The following is a 21,428-nucleotide window of genomic DNA, read 5'->3' as shown; positions in this document are numbered from 1 at the left end:
ACAGTCGGGAAAATGTTCCTATGTAAGCTTCATTACAAGGTCAAGGGACTGTGAACATTTAGACTCTGAAACAAATATATCCAATGCAGCCCATGCAAGTCTAGAATATGTAGCAAGTCTAGATTACCACAGTTTCAGGCTGAAAACGAACACAGTCTCTTGACTCCTTTTCATTAATTTTTAGGATTGTTATTTATGAACCGATTTTTCTATAAAATATGTACATTTCAGATATATGGTGTTAGTCTAGGGAAAGTAACGAGATATTCACTTATGACACAATATTGGTAACCATACTTAGTTGTCTTCATTGTTTAACCGTCAATGTAACTTGCACACGAACTTAAAGACATAGACAAGATAAAGACAAGTACAAGCTTTCTACCAGTATTTCACTTTTACCAATGACAACTTCTGACTTTGCTTATTGCAGGAAAAGTGACCAACAGCTCTGTAATCACCACAGTCACAGAGCACATCAATTTGCTGAGAAATCATAGGAAATTGCCTATCTGTGGTCTTTCCACACATCCAGGTATGCAGTTACAACAGTGAGATTGCTTTCTGCTTTATGTGACCCACAAATTCCACAATGCTGGATATTTTCTTCACATTTCATCAAACAAATCAGCTCTGATGTCCATCTCCTCAAAACAACCTACCCCATGCACCTACCATGAAAATTGTGTTAATGGAAAAAGTCAGAGCAGTGAAAGATTACAGCACTATTTCTCGATCTGCAGACACAATTCATGAGCAAGAGTATATCATCTTCCGATTGACTACACACGAATATAGACAATGGCACTACAACCAGTCTACACCACTATGCCTGGACTGAAGCAGTCTCTTGTCAAATTACCTCATCTGCAAGACCACCCACATGAAGACTAATGGCATTCCAGTCTGCCAGTAATGTCGCCAAGGTATGTCACAGTTCTAAAATTGACAAACAGAAATAAGCCAGGCATTGTATTTTTTCAGATAACACTTTTCTATATTTTTGAAGGGACAGTCCGCCAAATGTTTTCGGAAAGCTGCAACGTTAGATGTTGATACTATATGCATTGAAGGTGAGATCACTTTTACAAGATTGCAGATATGACATATTAACTGACATATATTGCAACATGATTCAAACAATTTTTAACTTTGAAAGAAAAAACGAGTACAAATATCAGAAGAATTCTTCAATAAACACACAAAAAGGCTCAACTTGCAATAATGTGTGAAACTTTACTGCTGCTGAATACACAATGCCTCTTAGAAAGAGGTCAGATGTAACATGCATAGCATACACTCATAGTGTCATAAACACTTGGACAAGATGTAACTGGCATAGCATACACTCACAGTGTCACAAACACTTGGACAAGATGTAACCAGATCATACAACTTTTAGCAGAAATTTCTTATAAACATACAAAGGGGTTTAAATTGTTGCTTTTTGTTAACACTTTATTTGTTTGCACAACTGTTACACATCAGGCTCATCCGTAAAAGTGAGTTTTCACTTCTTCAAAATAGGAAAGAACGTGAACAATTGGAAAGTGAGTGAGTGAGTTTTAGTTTCACGTCGCTTTTAGCAATATTCCAGCAGTATCACGGGGGCACACCAGAAATGGGCTTCACACATTGTACCCATGAGGGGAATTGAACCCGGGTGTTCGTTGTGACGAGCATCTGCTTTAACCACCAGGCTACCCCACCGATCCTTGTATGCCTAAATACTGTTGAGCATATCAACAAACATTTCTCAGAGAAGAGCAAATACCATTAACTGAACAAAAGATGCTTGAAAGTGAAAGGAGAACACTTCCTACTGGACCTACATGCATAATATGTCTTCCTGCTATTGGACCACCTTTTCCCTTTTTTCCCCGCTCTTAATGATACAGACGTAAATGAAGCCAGTCTAGAATTTTCACAGGCTCTGCATCTCACATGTCCCACCCAAATTATATACTTTCAGAGACTAATTGTGGGTCTACCAAAACATCTTGGAGTCAAACCAGACTTTCCGTTAAAAGCTAGCCATGAACCACTTGGCCATATCCTGTAATGCCTATGAAGAAAGACTGACTGACTGAGTTTGGTTTTACGCCGCTTTTAGCAATATTACAGCTACATCACGTCGGGGGAACACCAGAAATAGGCTTCACACATTGTACCCATGTGGGGATTCGAACCCGGGTCTTCGGCCTGACGAGCCAACGCTTTAACCACTAGACTACCCCACCGCCCCCTATGAAGAAAGAGCTGAAGGGTCCATTATGTAACTCCCTGCAATTATTTCCTTCCTGACCTACACAGAGAGTAGGGAGGAAATTGAACTGCACCGCTAGAGCCTATCTGTGGGCTACGTTATAGATGACGGGAAATCCATCATTGTCTGCAAGTTTACACAGACCTATTAGCTGATTCAATTTGATAAAGAAGACACCCTGATTCATAATCAATGTCTCAAGAACTTGGCTGATGATAAACAAGTTGAACATGGACACCAAGGTCTGTCGCTGACCTGTATTTGTCATCTAAAGTAAGGAAGTGCACATACATCACATTCAGCAGAAACAATCTGTCAACAGGAAAATAACGCCTGTATTATTCAAAGAAGAGCATGTTGTGCAGCATCTTTCTTCTGGTTAGTATGTAATTTTAAAATATTAATGCAATGACATTTATATTTATAACTTTAAAGTACAGAAAGTGTAACTCTGCATATCCAGGGGCCATGATACAAACCAGGCTTAATGATACGATTGTCATACATCCATGTGAAGCTATGGGAAATATAATTCTGTTGATGCAAGATACATACTGAATACATACATATAACATACAATCCCCGATTGGGCAGATCTTAGTCTGTCATACAGAACCTGGAACAAATATATCCAAGAAGCTCATGCAAGTCTAGAAGACTAGACATTAGTTCCGGCAGTTCTGTTTGTGTGTTGTGTCATGTCGCTCTCAGCAATATTAAGTAATGACTTAAGTCAATAATCAAACCTGGCTCACACAACCCAGAGACAGATATCATGAGCATCAATTACATGCCACTGAGAAATCATGACATGCATTAACGACGTCGGCAAGCCTTACCAACCAGTCATGTTAATCTGCTCTTACAGTATTGTTTACTCATGACAAGCATGAGATGCTGAAGATCAGTTCCAGCCCAGACTTTCTCACAGTGTTTGAGGAGTGTCTTAGGTGACACACAAAAAAACCCATTGAGAACAGACAACCAAGCACCAAACAAGAAATGGTAAGGGAGACAACTCTGGATATGAGACGTCTCAACTTCAACCACTGGCTCAGCTTATGATGCCCCCAGCCATATGATAAATGGCTAAATCTATGAATACCAATACTGTCTGGGAAGTGAGAAACACATTTCAGTTGATACAGAGAAGATTTCAGGCAAAATAAATGAGTCAGTGAGTTTAGTTATATGCTCCACTCAGCAATATTCCAGCTATATGGCGGTGGTCTGTAAATAATAAAGTCTGGACCAGACAATCCAGTGATCAACAGCATGAGCATCAATCTACGCAACTGGGATACGATGACACATGTCAACCAAGTCAGCGAGCCAGACCACCCGATCCCATTAAGTCGCCTCTTACGACAACCATGGGTTACTGAAGACCAATTTTAACCTGGATCTTCATGGGTCTGAGGCAAAGAAACAGGGCATTAGATCCAACACACACAATAACAGTTTATCACAAATGTTTAAAAGTAAAACAGTAAAACATGACCAACGTCACAACCTGAACCAGGAACACCAACACAGACCAGTTTTTCCCACGGTTAATCAATAGCCCTGTATGTTTGTCAAGGGTCATATTCATGTAGAGACACTGACATTTCCCCACACTTTACCATCCCCATCAGCGATGTAACATATCCACACATATGTTCCCTCTATAAACATTTTCCTCAAGGAAATATTAACCCAACATGCTTGTTGATAACTACATGACAATGGTAAAGTCTGAAGCTAATGTACGCCAAAGCCGGCCTCATTGGATTCTTTTTCTCCCTCCTTGAGATTCTTCTCGAATTTATTTCATCAGGATTTAATGTCTCAAACTTGGGTTTAGTTTAATCTCCAGATCTGACCTTTCCCCTCAATCAAACACAAACCGAGCAGGGTGGGAGAAAGGTTTTGAGTGAAAGCCCTCCACAGTCTTCACCCACGGCAATTCAAGACAGACTACACCCAGATTGGATAAACAGTCCTGCCAGAGCATGTCACCCACCCCTGTAAGTCAATCACACAGTAAACAGTGACCTTCTTCAAAACAGGTAGTTTCCACGTCCTGCATTTCCAGTTTCCACCGATAAACTCTGTTTGACTTCGACCAACTTCTCAAATCTCAATCAGACTGCCTCTATCGTGATGATCAAGGAAACTCATCACTGTGGTGGGGATACGAGAAAGAACCCAAAATAACACTCTTCAACACTGTGGTATTCATGCCTTGGTAAATATTTGAAGTAACTTTGAATGGAAGGACAGGATAAGCACAAATACGCACACAATAAGTTGTTCAATATGCATTCCACCTGTTAAATAATTGATGAAAAGCATTCACAATACTTGAGCATTGCACTGAAATACATCATTTTGTCAACTGTAAGGCGATCTCACTGGTTTTATAAGCAGGATCTATTCCCTGCACATATACGCAAACCGAAATATCACTCAGTCTGATAAAGCTAATATTTATTCAACAAGAAGGTATCAGCAATTTTTGTGCAGGAGGTCATTAAATCATCCTCGCACTGATACGGGAGTAAGCGAGACTTGACTCTGTTGCAGACAGGCTGTCTGTATTTCCGTTATTTAACAGTAAAAAGTCAGTAAAAATACAATACAATGTATTGTTTGCAGATGCAATGCAGACAGCTCTGCAATAATGTAGCATTACACAGTGCCATCACATTTAGACATGGAATTGGTTTACCAAAATATTCATGGATTTGATAGATTAATTTCCCCAAAAACACATCTCACTTGATAACCTAGAAAAAAAAACATCACTTAAACTTGAAAATATACTCACGGTACATATATCTCATTATTCACTGATGCACAAGTCACGTTCCAGTTCTAAACAACATCATTACTTGAGCTTCACTGAATTAATATGGAATATTCTGGGAAACTACTTAAGTCCTACACTATGCAATCCTGATAACACTGCAGTTTGCAATTTTTATTCATAAAAATTTGCTTTGATCCCACAGATATAATACTACTTCCCTAAAAGAGACATTTTATATGTTATGCCAGTCTTTTAATACTCAAGCTACTTCAAGGCAAGTAGTAAAAATCTGGTTGGAAAACATTTCCAAAATATTAATTTCACAAGAATAACATCATGTCTCTGAAATGAACATACTTTCATTAAGGTTTGGGGAAGAATTGACTTTTAATAATCAGTATAAAGGGGAAACGAAACTGAACGAACCAGGACAGGTTGAATATGTTCTAATGAAGGAACTGTATGAGATGAGTTGTTCTGTTATTAGTAAGTCAGTCACACAAAAAGTGCAACAGAGCTGAATAATAGGTTAGTCACTCATACGAAAATATTACTGTAACAAAATGTTAAAAGTATTTTCTCATTGCATGGATACCTTAGCTATTATGAACTCTAGCTGGATGTAGATAGTCTGTCAACGGCAGACCTTAGAGAATATATTCAATAAGAGTCCTACTCAAGTGTAGAATGATTAGGTAAGTCTGACACACTGGGGGCGGTGGGGTAGCCTAGTGGTTAAAGCGTTCGCTCGTCTCTCCGAAGGCCCGGCTTCAATTCCCCACATGGGTACAATGTGTGAAGCCCATTTCTGGTGTCCCCCGTCGTCATGTTGCTGGAATATTGTTAAAAGCGGCATGAAACTAAACTCACTCACTCACTGACACAACGAGACTGCTGCCTGACAGGTAAAAGTGAGCCTCGGTAGCAACACATGCTAACTAGCACATTCAGAACCTGGACAAAATATGACAATGTTATGCTAAGTATCTGCTGAAGATGAGCAAGAAGTGTAAAGCTAACAAGCTTTACGAGCTGGGTGTTCCACGGCCGAGAATATCAGTTATAGTAAGGTATGTCTGCTTAATGTGGGATGAAAGACAGAATAACACGAGTTGTAAAAGTCTGCATCTTGAGAGGCATCTATATGATGCTAACACAAACAAATAAACACATCAAGACAAAACCTACAACAAGAGATCCATCAGGGATGTCACTGTGGTCATAGGTGACATTAATCATATTATTTCTTGGTGTAATATTTGTGCTTGTTTTAGAAACCTCTGTAAGAATAAGCTTGATAATGACGTTAGGGTGAGGTGAGGCTTAACATCATGTTCAAGTATATTTTACTCATATAATGACATGCATGTGTGTACTGTAGTTGCTTGTATTAGTCAGGGGGTGGTGGGGTAGCCTAGTGGTTAAAGCGTTTGCCTGTCATGCCGCAGACCAGGGTTCGATTCCCCACATGGGTACAATGTGTGAAGCCCATTTGAAGTCGTGATATTGCTGGTTTATTGCGAAGAACAAAACTCACTCACTCCTTGTACTAGTCTGGGTTTTATAGAACAAGCTCACTGAGACACCATGCCACAGCAAAAACATGGATACCTTATGCAGATATAATATACTGACTGAAACCAACACTCATTCTATCCCCTTTAATGCCAAGCACCAGTGGAACATCTTTTAAGGATTTTTGGTGTGACATGTCCCAGGGGATCGAACCCCCGTAATTCCGCTCACAAAAAACGTTCTATCCCCTCCACTAAGGAAGTTGTTGATAATGTAGTTCAGATTTAGTAATTGTAAGCATACAAAACAAATAACAGCAAATTTCCCTCCAAATGCTTCGTCTTCTGTAAGCCATTGAACATATGTAGCTGTCGGTCAATGTCTACTCCAGCCAGAAGTGTCGGTGTCAGAAGTGCCAGAGTAGCACCTCATCATAACAGTAAAGCCATTATATCATTGAGAGCGGACCCGTCAGTACCGCCGATCACAATGACAAGCTAAAGGGTACCTTCATTATGAAGAGCTGCAATTGGTAGCCCCACAACGAACACACTGTCACATTTGAAGGTAACCCATCGAGGTACTTGTTGCCTTGTTGAGGTGTTGCAACCCCTGTCATTGCCAACTAAATGGAGCATGAACGGCACAAAGGGAATGATGTACATGTATGGGTTTGTGGAGGAAATATACTGACAGACAGTGAAGAGAAGTGGAAAATTAGTTTGATTTAGAGCCAACTCTGCTGAAAAGATGAAACTTGCTGATGTATTTTGTATGGTTTTCGTGCTCTTGATTGAACGGGTAATTTGGCCATTTGATTAAATGGAAAGTTAGGAGGACACCGAACTTCACTGAATTCAATTACACAATGCGATATGTAGACATCAGACGGAAGAGATTGGCTTTCAACTTTAAAAGCTGCATTAGAAGCCTCAGTGTATTATGGGAGGTTTCCAGTACACGCAGACTGACTCAAGTGTCTTGTGTCTGGGAATTGTGATCCGAGAAAAAATTAATTTCTACTCTCCCTGTCTGACGAAGTCTATTTGTAATCCTGTTGGACGACTGGGTGGGTAGATACATCATCAGCCATACTAATTACATGGCCACAAAGATGCAAGGCATGTCTAGTGCCGGATGTGTAGCTGAATGTGTGACTGAATGGCTGTTGTTTTATGCCACTATCAGCAACCATCTATATACTGTAAATCATGTCAGATGGTAAACAACCGAGCCCCGGCCATACAAACCAGTTGGTGATAATTGATATCATGAGCCCTGTTCAAATTGTCTAGTTAAACAATCAACAAAGTCACTACTTCCTGCATGACTAAACAAAAACAACATATCTGTTTCTATACTGAAACCTATAACTACAAATATTCCAAACCTAATAAATATTTTCCATCTTTACTAAATTTACTCTAAATTACATCTGTATTCTTTGAAATACCTTGACTCATGAATAAAGAACATAAACTTTTTTTCTTAACTTACAAAACCCATACTAACTAACTAAATCAATTAAATAAATTTCGATACAGATTTTCTATTAATAGTAAAGGGCAGTGTAAAGTAGTAAAGTTGTGAATCCTATGACTGGATCACTGAAAATCAGTCATGACACCTGGAGTTTATGATAAGGGACATGAAATTGGTTTGGCCTGACAGTACAAAAATTGTACATCACAAGACAAGGGTTAATAGACCTTCCTAACCTACTGCCAACACCATTCCCCCGAGGTCAGGCATCACATGACCCAAAATAGAACATTGTTAGTACGTGAAAACATCATTTCTTCTCTGTCAATAAAACTTGTTATTACAGTTAGCCTTTTCGACAAACAGCAATCAGTGCCAAAAACACATCTACAGTTTTTGTGTCCAGGGTTCAAACGATGAATTTCAGGTGTCAAATCATGCTGGGAATCTTTGCAGGATCCATCTATTTTCAAATATTTTTGGATGAGAGTAAACATCAAGATGTCTGTGTACATCAGCCTGGACAACATGATCAATCAAGTTACGACATGGGTAAATGCCAAAATACACATTTGAACCTGAAGGTGATTCTACAGACAATACCCCATCAATTCTTCATACAACAATTTGTCCATCACAGTTGGCCTGATGGTGAGCTTATATAAATTGTTGATGATCTGGATTAGAAATTTCTTATCAAATTCACAGTCAGAGAAGTTGAAGTACTTTTCTTGACTTAAGTTCATGTACAAGTCTGATGAAGTTTGTTGATGAGTAATAAGTCCATTTATAGTGACCTTCTTCTGTGAGACATCTTCATACGCCAAGTTTTTTTCTATCATTTCTGTTGAAGATAAACTGCCAGATTCAGTGTAAACAAACCATCTGCCACCAACATGTATGTTCACATGTAACAGACTGATTAAACTAAACAAGGATTTATCTTAGATTCCAGTCTAAGTATTCATGACAAACAAATTTGGGAAAACATTATTTTTTCAAATCTTTTTTTTTTTTTTGGTCAAAGCTCATATTTTCTTAAATAGAGAGATGTCTCCTTGCATTCAAACATTCTGCGCTTTTTCAAGGCGAATTTATTCATCCCTTTATTAATGAAACATAAGTTTGCTTTAAAGAAACACAACAAAAACACAATAATAGAACATTAATAATTGCTGGGAAATGTGAGCAGATCACTATGAATCAATGATAAATCATAATCTTTCAACAATAATTTCAACTTAAAAACTGGAGGACTCAAGCAGACTGAAAGTGGTAAAAACTGGAATTTAAAATAATTCATTCATTGAAGGGAGACAACCTTAATGAAACCTCCTGTACCAAGTTGCCCTTACTTCAAGTATCTGTCCACCACTATCACTTCCACTCTACCACAAGACAAAAAATCAGGCGCCTAGGGAAATAATTCACATCTTGAATGATACATGATGTGTGTTTTCACTTCAGTGCTTAGATAAGTGGAGACACACTTTTTGATAATATTCTTTTTCAATGCTTCTACTTCAACGCTGTTGACTGTAAACTATTTTCGGTTCACTCTTCAAATCCAACATCTGCAGTTGTTTTCCAAGTTCTGTTTAATTCCAAGTGCTGCTTAAGCAGGAAGCTAACAAATATTAACATTCAACTTTTACATGCTTGTTACTGTACAGCAGCAATTTGAAAATGTTTTTGGATTTTCTGACATGATGTAAGAAAGTTCTTATACACACACAGTATCAGTCCTATTGGCCCCAGAGCACCAGCTGGGTCGCACAAATTTAATTCTCTGTTTACAATTCATTTTTTCAAAATGTCTAGACCAATTCATTTACACAAAAACTATTTCACAGAGTACGGAGACTGTAGAACGTTGGTTCTTGTTGTGAACTCAGGTAACAGTATAAAAAATGTATCTTCACTGAACACAAACCTCTATATTGCAAATTCTTGTCCTGTTGAAAAAAGTAAAAGCAAGTCTCAAATTGAATAAATTCTATTAGAAAATGATAAAAAAAACTTTGTGGATGTTAAGAAAGTTGAAGTTCATACTGGTCCTCAGGGGTGGAAATAACTTTAAAATTGCTAGTGTACTCCGGTACAGTGGCACATGTAAAATCACTTGCCCTGATTATTTTTCCACTATACTGGTTGATTTTCTTGTTGATTTTTTAAATAAACAACATAATTAACATTGGAAAGTCAACTGGACACCGGTACAGTGTGATATACAAAATTGCTTGCCCGACAGAAAGAAACACTGGACTGGGGCGTTGGGCAATGGGTTATTTCCACTCCTGGTCCTTGAAAACCTTTTTTCTACACACATGCATAAATACTTATAAAAATATGTAGACAAACTAATAAAATGAAATTTGCACTTGGCTGAAGGGTTATCTAAATATATCATCTAAAAGTGTGCAAGTGTCTACTTAATCCTCATCACATGAAAATGTACTCATAAGTAACTCAACACAAACACATTCTACTGTCAACAAGTTTGTTCATCAAGGATGCTGGACTATACAACATTCCATCTCTGTGACGCAGCCTGTAAATAAGTCTGGACCAGACAAGCCAGTGATTGAAATTGCCAGGGCAGTACCATCAACATCTTACAGACACCAAATCCACCAAACCTAATCCCCGATCCCCTTAAGCTGCCTGAACGACCCGAAAAAAGTTGGCCTTTAATAACCCAGAATACCCAAGTCAAGAAAAGCAATGTGCTTTTCAGTCCTGAAAATGGAAAATGTACATCACAGTTATCATCAGAAATTTCTCAGACATCTTTGTGCCCTGCTACAGTTTCATGTAGACATTAGGTCATAAGTAAGATATTGTTTACATAAAATTGTCATAATTTTGTACAGTTTTTCAAAGAGCAAACACGAATATTACCTGAATTTGATGGAGGTTAACAGCAGCAGGGTTCAATGTAATAAACTTCCTTCTGACATGACTTCAGTAAATACTGGATTGTGATTGGTTAATTAAAGTCATTCAGAGGTATATAATCACGTTATATACCTCTGATTTTCCAATGCGTTCGGTTTTAAATCACATTTAGAGCTATTATAATTTCGTTATATACCTCTGATTTTCCAACACAGTATGTTTATCTCCTAACTCATCTTGCACCAGATGCCTGAAGATATCAAAGCCTAGCTGCACATGAGGGTGCACACTGATCCTATAAAACTATCAAAACTGAAATGTAGATGCATTGAAATATATCGTCAGAGTTTCATCTATAGCAACCATCATGTAATTGATAATGATTATGTGGATTATTTAATATCATAACCTGAGACAGTTGTCTACTTTTGTGGTAGATAAAACTACTGCACAGTACATAATTGTGAAGTACACACAGTTTGATGATGTCAAGCCCCCAAATGCATGACCAATTACACATAACTGAGATAAGTGATGTCGGATAGTTAATAAAGTTTACAGGTGCTCAGTGTGTTCAGAGATCAGAGTTTTGTGGATAATTAAGGGTTAGTCAATTTGAAATTTTTAGACATGCACTTGGTGAATGTGGACATAAATATTAGGTTGCATCTGTCGTTAATAGGTTGCACTGGTGCAAGTTTCATATAACCCGTTCAAGCCCAGAGTAGACTAGGGGTTAGCAAGCGCATTCCATCATAACACCAAACACTTGATTCCCCATATTGGTTTAATATGTGTGGATGTCGCTCCCTGCAGAAGAAGCGTAAACTCCTACCAATACACTCACTGCATTAAAACATATTGTGGGTAACTCCTTCAATCACATCACCTCAAGTCACGAGTGAACTGGGCGTAATGTTGTCATTAACAGTATTTCATTTAGTGGTGCAATTTGCAATGACAGCCCAAAAGACTCATTTTCAAGAAACGAGCATGGGTATGGTTTCGACAGACCAACAATCATCCTTGGACGAGTTGAAAGTTGCTGATTTTTAATAAGATCATAAACAATAGAGGAGTGACATCAAGCAGACTCCAGCATCCTGACTACTGCCACACAAAGTCATCACAGCGCTACGACTGTTTTAAGACTTTATAATGTATAGAACACTTACGACTTTATAATGTATAGAACACTTACGACTTCATAATGTATAGAACACTTACGACTTTATAATGAATAGAACACTTATGACTTCATAATGTATAGAACACTTACGACTTTATAATGTATAGAACACTTACGACTTTATAATCTATAGAACACTTACGACTTTATAATCTATAGAACACTTACGATGACTATGAATAGCTCCCTAGACTGCCTATTTATTAGGAACCACACCCTCCCACCACCTGCGGAAGTAATCTCAGTCCATGATCGGACACACCAAGAAATTCCAGAAAAAAGCTTCAGTAGTCCCATTACATATACAAGGACGCTAAATTAAACATGTGAATGAGTTATGATATCATGGCAAGTGATACCAATGATTCTTTCAAGATGACATCAACTTCACTGCATTAAGAAGGACAGAAATAGGAAACAATCATTTCATTATTACAGCTGAATCATTGGTTGATGAACAGGTATATCAGCACTGAACATGATGGGAAATAGTTTAAAATAAGAAAATACATCCTTCATTTTTTTACACTTTACAGCAAAATAAACAAGTACTAGTATTCTCATTATTCTTTCTGACGTAGAAATGTGCGTGGTTTGGGAGGTAACCCTTGTTTCTTAACATACAATGAATTAAGATTTAATTAAGCTTGTAATTCTGTTTCCCAGATAGTCAGATTCGATTATTCTGTATCATTGATACGTTATTAGTTTGTTGTCTGATCCCAAGATACCTGGACATTTAATTCTTGCATTTTCATTTGTATTGTACAATAGTGTCCTACGACCGGGGATAGTAATATACGTAGCGCCGTGAACAGGCAATGTGCCTAGATATGAGCGCCATATAAGCAGACTATTACTATAGTGCAAATTTCTAATAATTAAATAAGTTGTTTGTTTCTTGTTTAACACTGCACTCTGTAGGTAACGAAGTCTGGACCAGACAATCCAGTGATCAACAACATGAGCATCGTTCTACGCCACTGGTATACAATGACGTGTCAACCGGGTCAACGAGCCTAACCCCCCGATCCTGTTAGCTGCCTCTTCCGACAAGCATGCATTGCTGAAGACCTATTCTAACCCCGATCTTCTCAGATTAAACAAAAAAACCAAAACATCTGTATTCCTTGAAATATATTGACTCGTGAATCAAGAACATAAAAGTTATTTCTTAACTTACAAAACCCATACTAACTAACTAAATCAATCAATTATTTCCAAACAGATTCTATCCATAGCGTAGTAAAGGGCAGTGTAAAAGTTGTGAATCCTCTGACTGGATCACTGAAAATCAGTGATGACACTGGGTGTTCATGATAAGGGACATGAAATTGGTTTGGCATGACAGTACAAAAATTGTACATCACAAGACAAGGGTTAATCTTCACGGATTGATCAAACAATTAATGTTAAACTTCCCTCATAGACAAGTAATGACATGCTTCAAATCACTGATAAAGACCACAAAATAAAAAGTAAGTTTATTGTTAGCAAGCCAGGCTATAAACCCAAAATATAAACATACATCACAATTCATGGACCAGTAAAGCCAACCAAAATAACGATATGTAAAGTCTACGGTTCACAAACACTTCCATGGCTAAAGCAAGCAAACCAGGACGTAAAGACAACATCAATTTTCCAGCCTCCCTTTGATGTGATCGTCGGACTAACCATGTACATTCAGAGGAATTGTTTCCCATAAATATTCTTGACCACATCTGGACTTTTTTCCTGATGAGGAACACTTTTAGACTTGTAGTTTCCCAAGATGGCAGCCTCCTTGAGCACCTGAGTCCTCAGTGGCCATTAACACTGTCCCAGCATCCTCGTCCATCAATGCCCTCCGCAACGTACCAGTGAACAGTTCCTCCAATATACATAATGGGTGAGCAGCATACCATGTAATCAAGCCCAACATAATTTGGCAAATTGTCAACGCATAAATATTCAATTTTTTTATAAGCCATTAATTTTCCTATCACTGGTTCAACTTCAGCTGTTTTTCTCATAAATTTAAAATTTGCTTTAAAAAAAGGTTGAGATATGGATTAATTTGTTGTACTCTATCATTTGCATTTTTTTGTAAGCATTATCAGTTAATTGTAATGTATTGCAATGGCATGCCTCCATAGATACGACTGTAATTTGACACCTTTCCTTCCTTCTTGCATGCATGTCAGTGCCGATGAGCTTCATCATTCATTTCAAGGTCTGTAAAGGCAAGAGAAGGTTGATGTTTTTGTCTCCAGTACAACACCAGGCAGTTTGTCTCAGGTAACCTTTGGTGTACTCCTTGCTGAGTGAGTGAGTGAGTGTCATACTGCAGTTTTTGGAAGCACCAGATAGGTAACATGGTTGCCTCTGTGCAGAATGAGTGAGTCAATGAGTCAGCCACTGACGGACAAATTTTTCTGAGGCACCAAAAAGTCAATATGTGGCTCACTCGGTGCAGTGAGTGAGTGAGTGAGTGAGTTTCATACTGTAGTTTTTAGAAGCACCAAATAGGTAACATGGTTGCCTCTGTGCAGAGTGAATGAATGAATGAGTGAGCCTGTGACGGACTGTAATTTTTCTGAGGCACCCAAAAAGTTAATATATGGCGCATTTGGTGCAGTGAGTGAGTGAGTGAGTGAGTGAGTGAGAGGGGTTTAAGTCTTTGTCTCTAAAAATACTGCAGCTACATGTCTGCCTGTCTCTCTCCTAATTAAGGCCCGTGTTACTTCTTTCTGCCGGTGTATTTATTTGCTGATGCCCATATCTGTCTGTCTGTCTGCCCACCTTGTCATGTTTAATCTGAAACTGCCTGCAGCATTAAATAACACCTGATAATCTTTGAAACAATAATTCCTTTGGGAAAGAAAACCCTCTTAAATTGTACAAATATTTTCAATGCCTTCAACTAAAAATATGGGCCTGTTCAGCAATAGCATAAATACCTATAATTGCCACTTAACCATAACTCTTAAACAAATATTCAGAATATTCTGAGACAGCTATCATAAATCCAGAACAAAACCCCACAGGATAGCAGTTTACTAAGAATAAACAATGTGTCATGATAAAACACTGTAATCAATGTAGTGCATATTTTTCATCCCCCTTGGAACAAATGAAACACTATGTTCCTGTCATGAGTTTATTTGAGTTAAGTGGTTCACTGTTTACAAACCTCTATTTATATCTATTGCATTATGGCTGTCCTGATTGATAGGGTGCACGGAACAAATTAAGGCTCATATCACTTGTTCAAGTTGAACAAATGGATAAAATCAAAAAACAAAGAAGTGGAGCACCTGCATGATTTATCACAGGTGAGATAAAATTAAGCATAAGGACCAGGCTGGGTAACAAGAAGTTCCATCTTTAAAATATTTTTTCGGTATGACATGACCATGCATAAAAAAACTGACCTGATGCTCCTTCAACAGATGCTACATCCTCTAGACCATGGAGGTAGTCTGTGGGAAGCAGTATATTCAGCATCAAAAATATATCTGGTCAGTGGGTGCGTTGATACGCAAATGTGTCGTTTGTGCAGATGTGAGTGACACTTGTGAGTGGGAAAGTCTGTGTATACGTGATTGTCTGCAGGTATGCGTGTGTGTGTGTGCATATCAATTAGATCACAGACCCCTTGCGATAGCGATGAAAGTGATATCAGATATAATGACTATATCTTTACACACCAGATCATAACTTGGGAATACTTCTACTTAACTACTCATAAAGTTCAACTGCAAAGTTCTTACCAATGTGTTTCTCTTCATCATTCAACATCCAACTGTGCTGTTGGCACATGCCAATGGTATTTTGGTCCCAAAATAGCAATAATTAGTTGTATTGTTACAACTAATGACAAAATTCATCGTAATTAATGACAAAGGTCAGCGCAGTGTTTTTCAATTCAACACATGAGGATTAATTATTACACAGACTATATTGACACAGGCAAATATTGCTCATTTCAATGGAAGCTCCATGATAAACCAGGAGAAATATGTATGTTTGGTTCAAGGTCATATGTGTGGTGGGAAAAGGGGAAAACTAACCTTAAAATACACAAGGTGTATGTTTGGTTCAAGGTCATAGGTCTGTTAGGACAAGTGTACAAAATGTCCTTAAAATACAGAGGGCATCTGTTTGGTTCCAGGTCACAGGTCTGTTGGGACGAATGTACAAAATGTCCTTAAAATACAGAGGACATCTGTTTGGTTCAAGGTCATAGGTCTGTTGGGACGAGTGTACAAAATGTCCTTAAAATACAGAGGGGGATGGGTGGGCACAAAAACCATTTGCCCTTTTCTTGATATGTATCATAATACAGCAAGAATGTATTTCTGTCAAATAAAAAAATATTAAATTGAGCACATGCTTGAAAAAAAATCAAGCTCCAAAATAGTAAAAAAAGTAATTACCTCAAACCAAAATCCTACCAAAATCCCATCCCTTTAAAAAATTCAAAGATTGAGAATGTACCAAAGTTCACATTTCTGCTTGTCTACCATCTCTAATCAAATCCACTTCCTTCGAGACATCCACATTGTTTCTTTGCTGCATGACAGCAGCATATATCAATCATACGCCGGCTTTGCCTTTAGGCTGGAAAAAAATATGTCAATCTACAGTCTGCAACTGATACTTTTTGTAATTTCTTCAAATTATGGTTCGTACACAACAAAGTCCTTCCTGAGACATGGCACCAAATAAGTGAAGGAACACAACCCCAGACAATTATACAAATTTCATTCATTAGTTCCTAAACACATGACAATTTCCCTTGGAGCAAAATAATCAAATAAGATCCACACCCCATTACCAAACACGTGAAAAACAGGAACAAAATGAGTGTTCCAAAAGCACGAGAAAAAAAGCCAGTGTCAACTTCCGATTGTAAAATGTCACTGCACTTATCACATGGAGAACACATGGCAGTAAGTCGCGATCTCCCTCATGCTTAGTCAGCATAATCTACAACAAACTAACCATGCTTTTACTTGCTCAAAATAAACTTTCAAGGACTCATATTGTGTTCCTGCATGTGTCACAAATACCTTAAATAAAGTACAAAATTCACAACATTTTAAGGAAATCATTTTTGAAGAGTGTTCTGCAGAATCGCAAACATTACTGCTGAGAAAGGCGTCCAGTCTTGCTGTTCCTCAAGGAATTGGAATAACACAACTAACCAGCAAATCTGATGTATGTGAAATCTGCTGGAAGGGACATTAATCAGGAAACAAACAATGGACATTTTTCATCATTACCATTCTTCTGGAGGTTTCTAGTTCTGTAATTGTTTTGATTTTGTTGTTTCGTTGTCGAAGGCTTTTTTCGTTTTTCATTGTTCAACTGAAATCAGTTTTAAATTGCCCCTCAAATTGTCATGTGCGGCTCAGTGTTTCTCAAGCATTACATTTCTCAAAGCTTCTAGGGAACTTTTGAAAATTTACAATTACATCCATTTGATTTCATCAACATGCATCCAGCCCCATGTCATCCAACTCCATCTGGTAATTGACAAACCGAACTCTGGAGATATTAGTATAGACAGACTACTGCCTACCAAAACATATATCACAACACACCATCACAACTACTTAAGTCCAGTAAAGTTATTTTATCAACAGATTTCATGATATAACTTTATGTATTATCAATAAATGACTTGTTTTAGTCTTGATATGGTTGAAATATTGCCAGTGTGACTTTAATGTTCACTCACTCACTCTTTCTGTCTCATCATATATGCCATGTTAACTGAGACAACAGGCTATTGACAACAATACCATGATATATTTGATATATCTGGGCCTTGGTCCTCAGTGATCTTAGCACTATGATCTAATAACACAACCATGATGTCAGTGCATTGTTTCAACAGTCAATCATAATAAATAGATAATCAATTGATGCTGTGGGGTTGTCATCATCATGGGTACTACAGAGATGTAACCAAGGTAAATTTCTGCATATAATGTTTCTGTAAACGTAAATCACATGTGTGAGTGAGGGAGTATGTCAGTATGTGAATATTCCAGCAATATCACCGTCGGGGGACACAAAAATGGGCTTTACACATTGTACCTACATGGGGAATTGAACCCAGGTCTGAAAATCAGGATAGAGAACAGTACACTGAGACAAGTCACTTTCGCATAGTTCAGATTTCTCAACCAACATCTTGATTTGGAATGGTTTTAAGTTTCTGCATCTGAGATCTAATCAAGGGAGCTATGTAATAGGTGAGGTGAGGTGAAATTGGGTTTAACGTCGTGCTTGAGAATATTTCGCTCATATGATGACGTGCATGCGTGTGTATGGGTATATGCGTCTGTTTGTACAAGCCCAGACTTAAGCTGGTTTTATAGTGCTAGCCCACTGAGATACCATGCCGCAGTGAAGCATGAATACCCCACTCAGACACATTATACTGACTCCGAGCCGACCAGTCCTTGTTGTACCCATTAATGCCGAGCGCCAGGCAGGGACCAACAAGTACCATATTTTAACGTCTTTTGGTATGACGGGGTCCAGGATCGACCCGTGATCTTCCGCTCTCCGGGCGGACGCTCTAACCACTACACCACGGAGGTGGTCAGCTATGTAATCACCAAACATGCACAGTATGTACAGTACTCTGATATCCCCAATATCCCCTAGCATTATCATGTATGCACTCATGATTGGGTGAATTAGAAACAGGAACCTGTTTGGGTTTGGGTTTTGGGTGGAGGAACATGGATTTGTCTGCCGTTTCGGGTACCGTTCTGTATTTGACTTTGGTTAGGATACATTCTGTGTACTGAAATGTATCTGGGGTAAATATCAGTTGTACCCATGCCAAAAACTCCTTCAGTTCTCCCAACTAGTCTATCGTACAGACCCTGAAGCAAATATATCCAAGAAAGCCCACGCAAGTCTAGAAAATGTGACAAGTCTAGATTTCCTCAGCTTCTGAAAATGAAGAAAGTCTCAGGGCTCCTTTTCATTATATATATATTTTTTTACTATGAATTTTTTTGAGTAAAATATGTTCATTTCAGAGACTAGTTGTTAGTCTATTCTCCCAACCTACATTCAGCAATAAAAATTTCAAGGTCAAGTATTAATTATTTCCACAGGCCAAACAAATGTATAATTTCTGACATGGTTAAGCTCCTGTGCATCATCTTTAACTTAACTCCCCTTGTTCAACATTGACTTTCAACAGCTGAAGCACCAGGTTGAGTTTTTGGAGAAGAAGCTCTGGAAAGTAACCCCATATTCGTCTTGGCATAGAGTGATGGTGCGCCCACGACTCAACTTTGTACAAAATGCCCTTAAACTACAGAGGGCCATGACCTTTTGTTGAGATCTTGAGAAAGGAATTAAGTGTTTAGAATCGTGTGAGCTCCAGATAAGCCAAACACATGCATGTGCAACTTGTTGTTTATCTTAGCACATCAGCACTTCCACCAGCAGCCCATATATATCTCTCCTCAAGATGGCTGCTTCTAATGAGTTACCATAAAGATAGCATTTCTCAGAATCGGTCTATCATGGGCAGAAATCAGGGGGATCCTGCTTATAAACAACACGTAATCTGATGCTCACACACATCCTGGTGGCAGGCCATCTTCAAGCTGACACAACGTGAAAAACATCTGGATTAAAACATACACACCCACCCTTGTTTAGGCTTCAAAAGACTTGTAGAAAATTGGGCTGTTTCAAAGGGAATGAGTGCAAATTGAACAAAAACAACAGCAAGAGGTTAATTTGTCACCATTTCATGACATTTTTCTTGTTTCCTGCATGTGATCGGGAATGCATGTTTAGAAGATTAGGTGTGTATCTAAACTTTGGGCTAGGCCACACCCAGTGTTAATGTTTCTTTTATGATAAGCCTTGGGGAGTATTTTCTCACAATAACCAGATATGTATAATGTAAATAATCATTTCTTCAAACTGTCAAACTTCAAACTTTCATAACAGAACATCACTCCTCCCTAAATATTTGACAGAAGTCAGTGAAGAAACACTTTCTGGATGATGGCACATTTCATGTCTGCCATTCAAAACTGAAAACTGGAATGTGGCAATCATTACAAAAGTTATGAAAAAGTGTTTGACCTTCGGGTCTAACATTTGGCAAGTCCTCTGATAAGGAATATTACAAGTATGTGAGATTAGTGTAATAGAATTCTCATTAGCGCCAGAGCACAGAGTTCCCATGTTCAGACTGTTATTACAACTAGGGCTTGTCTTTTTTCACAATGGAGTTCACTGTTAAAAAAATACTAATGTCGGTTGTTGAGATAAACATGGAGTCATTAGCGCCATTAGCGTTGACATTAATTGCCTGGCTGCCCAACACAATCAGGAACAAAGGAGGAAGGTCCTCCACATCAAGATTCTGGAACCCTCTTGAACTCTTCAGACACCACAATGATAAAGACATGTTTTCAATTACATCTCAACCTCAACACATAGGTCAGTCAGTTAATATGTGTAAACATTTCCATCATTTTTTAATTTTGGGTTGAAAAATGAATTTCCGAGACAATTATTAGTTTTAATTTAAAGGAATAAAAGATCCCTCTTCCTGCTGAAGTTGACTTAAAAAAATGGGGAGTATGTTAAGAAAAATAGGCGACATCTCCAGAAAGTACATTTATTTCAGTCCTCAATACTCTTCTAAGTTACCCATTATCAACTTCTACTCCGTGGGTTGTCCAGGCACCTCAGATACATAAACCACCATGAAATAATGTTGAACCCAACAGTCTGTGAGGCAACCCCCTCCTCAGACCTCTGACTCAGAACTCCTCAATTTGGCGAAAACACAAACATACCATTAGCTTACAGTCACTTCAATCAATGTACTACATCCACATTTATTTCCATATTTTGGGGACACACTCCTGTCAGTTGTGTGTTCTTGTTTCCTCAATGTTATGAAATGTCAGTGCGCACATGTCATGGCTTCTGTTTCAAAATATTATTAAGTTGTGAGGAGACTATTGTGAATAAATGTGTTTTCCTGTACAAATTATTGCATAAACACATGGTGGTGAGATCCCTGACAAGTTAAAGTGACTGGTCCAAACATAGAATTGTTTTGGAAAACCTGTCAACCCCAAATATAATCTGGGTTGACAAGAGGAGTCATGGTGTGACTGATATAGCAACGTGACATTTGTGAAACAATACATGTCGCAACCATGGTGATTGTGAAAACCATTCTCTATTCTGTAAATCCAGTGGATTCAATTTATAACTTAGAGAAGAAAAATACA

General features: G+C 38.2%; 2 protein-coding genes across 3 annotated transcripts in view; both read right to left on the bottom strand.

Moving 5' to 3' along the window:
* LOC124275357 (heparan sulfate glucosamine 3-O-sulfotransferase 5-like) overlaps window positions 1-15,584 on the bottom strand; it is a 186,472-nt gene extending 170,888 nt beyond the window's left edge. The window contains exon 1 of the mRNA XM_046710874.1: window positions 15,561-15,584. The gene's annotated coding sequence lies outside the window, so the exon portion shown is untranslated. The remainder of the gene's footprint in view (window positions 1-15,560) is intronic.
* The window catches only part of LOC124275358 (heparan sulfate glucosamine 3-O-sulfotransferase 1-like), a 251,228-nt gene that overhangs the window by 181,091 nt on the left and 48,709 nt on the right, over window positions 1-21,428 (bottom strand). The window lies entirely within an intron of this gene.

The sequence above is a fragment of the Haliotis rubra genome, unplaced genomic scaffold, assembly GCF_003918875.1.
Source record: "Haliotis rubra isolate DU_JTF1 unplaced genomic scaffold, ASM391887v1 Scf2, whole genome shotgun sequence".
NCBI classification, from domain to species: domain Eukaryota; kingdom Metazoa; phylum Mollusca; class Gastropoda; order Lepetellida; family Haliotidae; genus Haliotis; species Haliotis rubra.
This window is presented reverse-complemented; position numbering and strand designations above follow the sequence as displayed.